At 28.1% G+C, this 5,722-nt stretch overlaps 1 pseudogene; it reads left to right on the top strand.

Annotated features, from left to right (window-relative positions):
- LOC120278632 overlaps positions 1-4,258 on the top strand; it is a 6,289-nt pseudogene extending 2,031 nt beyond the window's left edge.
- Positions 4,259-5,722: the final 1,464 nt, after the last annotated feature.

The following is a 5,722-nucleotide window of genomic DNA, read 5'->3' on the forward strand; positions in this document are numbered from 1 at the left end:
AAAAGACGCAATCAACTCATACCAATATACAACCACACATTATATAAACTATGCTCATTACACAATTTCTTAATTATGAAAGAGGAAAAATATAACAAACCACTCAAAGTCAAATAGCACCAGCTAATTTCAACATAGGAATGAGCTCACCAAAGACATGAATAGCTATAAGCCGATCCAAACCCTCAATCAATTCCCCCCTCCCCAATGAATACCACTGGCAACAACGATGCAACAAAAGTCTTATCATCTCCACTAAGAATAATACCAACATTACGCATTAGCATCATCCTCGCTACAAACCCTTCACTAACTTTATATATTGTTGGATAAGCTTTCAATCCTTCCAATAATCTCCACGGTAAATAACTCACGGCACACACACACACAAATCTCTCACCTACAATCACTACCATACTTCTACTTACACAATTGGTATCAAACCCTCTGCTTCCTACCATCAATAATTGCTCCATCACCATCTCTCACTCTCAAAGAGTCTCAAATGTAACATAGCTTATTCTTCCCACCATATTCATTATATAGTATAATATTAGATATTTATATATATAGTAAATAATTTAGATATCATAAATATACACTGATATTACCAATGTGTTATTTGTATTTATTCCCTTTACTCATAAAACTACTAAATATACAGAAAAAAAACTAATCTTAACAAAATCTTGCGTATGTAAAGACAATGAACAAATGAAATCCTCCAAATTTGTTTTCAATAAATAATAATAATACAAAAATATACATCAATTTACAGATAATTATGATATCATGAAAAATCTAATAATAATAATAATAATAATATGATAACAAATAACCAAAAAAAAGTATGAGGGAAAATTATTTGTGTTCTTAAGATAGTAATATAAAAATAAACATAAACAATTTTGACAATATTTCAAACCTTATTAAAGAATCTGAAATGTAACATAATGAACTTCACCAAATTCCGAACTATAAAAGGCAGTTAAAATATTATATATATTCAAATGATGTTTTTGAAAAGATAATCATTTGTTAAAAGATAGAAAAGTTCAATAAGATATCAAACACTTCCCATCAACAACAACAAACATCATCGAACAACAATAAAATTAAAAACAAAAATGCATGTCCATTTAGATTAAATTAATACATTTAATAATTTAATGACAAAATAAAAATTAAATCAATTAAAATCACAAAAGAAATATTTAAAGATAATTTAACCATTATCAAAAGCTATATATATGTTTTTTACCCAAAATTACATAAAATTTAATAATTGTTAAACCCAATCATAAGTACTAGGATGACAATTACTAATTGGCACAACGATCAACACCTTAAACATAGTAGATGAGATGATTATTAAAATATAGTAAATCACAATCAAACCCATGCTCATTTTGTCAAACTCTATTTTATATGACTTACTGACTACTAGAATGTTTATCAATACCAAGTAAAAATATCTAAATAAATAAAAGCTAACATGAATACAATGTACCAAAGAAATAAAACCAATAAAACAAAACATGCATAATTACTCAAAATAGAAATATGACTTATGAAAGCATATGTAAAACTGCTATAAATGATGCCTACTCTATCTTTTAATATGTGCTTTTGATCTCATAAATCTATATAAAATATATATTTCATTATAATAATATTTTCAATAGCATATACACAAAAACCACAATTGAAATGATTTAAAATAGAGGGGAAAACCTTTTCAATAGATAGAAATCAAACTAAGAGTATTGAAACCTAAGCCTAAAACTATATAATATATATTTCACTATCATAATATTATCTCACTCATATATTCTATCTTTGTCATCTACATCTTTTTAAATGCTTATAATTAAAAAGAGAACATTCTATCAATAGATAAGAATCAAACTAAAAGAATCTCAACCTAAGGCCTAATTTCTCCCTAAAGAATTAATGTCGCATTTAAAGAAAAGATACAACCCGCGCAAATGATTTAAAATAGGGGGAAAACCTATCAATAGATATGAATCAAGCTAAGCGATTCTACACCTAGGGCTAAAACTATATAATATATATTACACTATAATAATAATAATATTATCTCAGTTATATATTCTATAGCTTTCGTCAGCATATAAACAAAAAGATATGATTGAAACATTTTTAAATAGGAAAAACAAAACCTATCAAAAGATACGAATCAAACCAGCAAAAGTTAACACTAGGGCCTGGGAAAGCAACTCGCCACAAAAAAAAAGAAGGAGAGAGGAAGAAAGGATGAGAGATCCAACAATTGATTATTATCTTTGACTAATTTGCACACAAACTCCCAATCCTCAATTAATCTTAATTCAAATAAAAATTAAATCTTATAAAATACTAAATTCAAATGTTTGTTTCTAATATGTACAAATATAAAGCAAATATACTCTTCTTTTAAGAAAATCCAACAAGACATGATTGCTATCTCTGACCAGACATGTTAATAACCAAAGAAAAACAACCAAAATCAGCTATCTCTGTCTCTCTGTCTCTCTGTCTCTCTGTCTCTCTCTCTCTCTCTCTCTCTCTCTCTCTATATATATATATATATATATATACATACATTTGTGAGGTAGTAGTAGTTATCCCATCAAAAAACAAAACACACCTGATAAAACTAGAGTAATCTTCCCAAACAACAATCCATCATCACTCTGCTAGATTTAACATGGTATAAAATAGCTCTAATGTTTGTTTACATATATTTTCCATGTTCTTGATATTGTTCAAGCAGTTTTTTTAGGGGAAAAATGCATATCATTCTTTCAATTTTGACTTATTATGTACACTTCTACCACTTGACTTATGATATATATTGAATGTAATTTGCAGTGTTAGAAAAAGCAAAAAAAGAGAGAATGACTACATCCAAATTCATGTGTTTTTTGTGGTAGTAGCCTAGGGAAAAAAAAGAGTTACCAGGATACTGCCACTAATCTTAGGAAAGAACTGGTTTGACTTCTTCATTTAACTTGATTTTGATTATTCTTTACATTCCTCTCTCTCCCTTTCTATCTTTTCCCCATGTTGTTGTTTTGCAAAGTAAATTCATAAATTCAGATATTTGAAATCAACTTGTAATTGTTCGCCATTTAGGTGGTGAAAAACATTGATTTGGTATATGGAGGAGGCAATATTGGATTAATGGGCTTGATATCTCAAACTCTCTTTGATGATGGAATGCATGCTTTTGGGTATGCTTTATAGAAATAATTCAAAGTCCATGCACTTAATAAAAAACTTCTTAAGATGCTCAACCAAATCTTTTATCCATGTACTCTGAGTAATTCCTAAGGCTCTAATGAATAAAGAGGTATGAAAATAATTTAGTTATTTTTATTACAAACTCTTTAAAACAGAAACTCAAAACACATACAATACATTATGTTTTTCAATACACACACACACACATATATATATATGCCAAATCACTGGTGTCACGATAGGAGAAGTAAAACCAGTTAAAAATATGCACCAAACGAAAGCAAAGATGAATCTACATGCTAATGCCTTTATTGCTATGCCTAGTTAGTATATGACCAACATTTCCTATAACTCAATGTTGCGTATAAATCAAACTCCTTCCTTCATTTGCATCACTAAAAATGAAACAAAACCAAATTTGTTCACTATTTTGAAAATGCACCAACTACCATTGTTGCATTTTGTTATTATTTTTTTATCACTTATTATGCAAAAAAACATAAATCCTATCACTAATCATTATAGTTTTTTTTTTATTTCAATGGTAATTATTATGTAGGAGGTTATGACACTCTTGAGGAACTTTTTGAAGTAATTACTTGGGCACAATTAGGCATACATAGCAAGCCGGTAATTTAATTCCAATTATACACATACAGATAAAAATTATAAAAATAACATGACTAACTTATTCTTTATTTTAGGTCAGATTGCTAAACATTGATTGCTACTATAACTCATTGCTTTCTTTTAGTGACCAAGCTGTAGAGGAAGGTTTCATCAAACCAAGTGCACATCATATCATTGTCTCCTCTTCAAATGCAAAGAAGCTAATTAAGAAACTCGAAGTAATGTTTGCAATTTTGTTTTAATAATATTTACTAAATGTTAGTTTCTTGACAAATATTGTTAATTGTTAAGAATTCTACTAAAATTACAGGACTACTACCCATGTCATGAAGAAGTTGCGTTGAAACTAAGTTGGAACTCAGACTAGTTCGGACACTCATAAAACAATGTAATTTCTACTTAAATATAAAAATATAATGAAAAACAACATTATAAACAAAATTTTGAAGATTGAAGAGTTCAACCTATGTTTATATGTTTCTGTTATGATAGATATGAACTTGCGTAGCAGTTGCATATATAGCATTATGACTTTTATATATATCTTTTAAATGCAGTAATGAAAAACAAAATACAACGAAAAAAACCTTTAGATACAAAAAAAAAGAAGACCATACATGTGAATAAGCCTTACAACTAAACTTTCTTACCATATCAGCATAACACACTAGGAAAACCCTAAAAAATTTAAGGTAACTACAAATGCATATTGCCCAATCCATGATTTATGCACAAAAAAGATTCAAATTTCATATAACTATAATACTTGCATATCGATTAATAAATTCAAAATGAAATGCATAACAAATGAATTTAGTATGATTATTAATGAGAATCTAATTTAACACTAAATTATTATATGCATTAGTTTGTACAAAATAATCTTTTTTTTTAATATCATCTCAAATAACATCTTCACATGACTTACTTAGAAAAACATTCACTAATATATTGTTCTTTTACAGGTCAAAAATACTGCTAGGTATAAGAAGGGAGATAAAAGGTCGACCACAAACCATCATCAGATCCATGGAGTTGACTCATTTAAGAACAATGCCGACAAGTCTCTCAAATCCAACTCATCTCCCAAAATCCCATCATTTAGTCACTCTGATCGACCTCAACCTTCCTGTTGCCATGGATGACAACGTTAAATACTCCAACTGTCTTTAATGCACATTCATAATGACAACCATGAGTGGAGTGGATTGGAGTTTTTCCACTTTTTGTAGTTAGAGATGAGAACTTGAACAACTTTTTCCTATGTTAATACACATGGCTTTGCTCGCTAAAACTAAATTAGGAGTATGAGAATCTTGCATAATACCATCGCTAACAACATTTCTCTTAAATCAATATTTATGTGATGATGAGTTGTGACAAATTCTCTTGAATAATGAAATGTTAATGCATAATACTTCAATCTTTCAATAATATATTTCACAATCCTTCACATCTTACAAATATACTTCCCATACTAAAAATAATTTTAAAAAATGACATTAATAATGTTTTTGTTTTCAAAATTTATTCAATTTTTGTAATATTTTATTTTTGCTATATTCAATCCGCAGCGTTGACGTAGGTCTTTAATCTAGTTTGTTGTAATTATAGACTAATTTGTGTGCTCTTGACATTAGCCGCCATAATTTATTTAATGTTCCACAAATGCTCACATTATTATCAATTATCAAAATCCTTTATGTTATTTTCTACAAAGGAAAAACATAGAGAAAACCAAGGGTAAATTATTAATCACCCCATTTATATAGAACCAACTCATTAATTTAAATAAATAAATAAATAAATAAAATAAATATATATATATATATATATAAAAGCCGAC

Source organism: Dioscorea cayenensis, chromosome 16 (genome assembly GCF_009730915.1).
Source record: "Dioscorea cayenensis subsp. rotundata cultivar TDr96_F1 chromosome 16, TDr96_F1_v2_PseudoChromosome.rev07_lg8_w22 25.fasta, whole genome shotgun sequence".
NCBI lineage: Eukaryota > Viridiplantae > Streptophyta > Magnoliopsida > Dioscoreales > Dioscoreaceae > Dioscorea > Dioscorea cayenensis.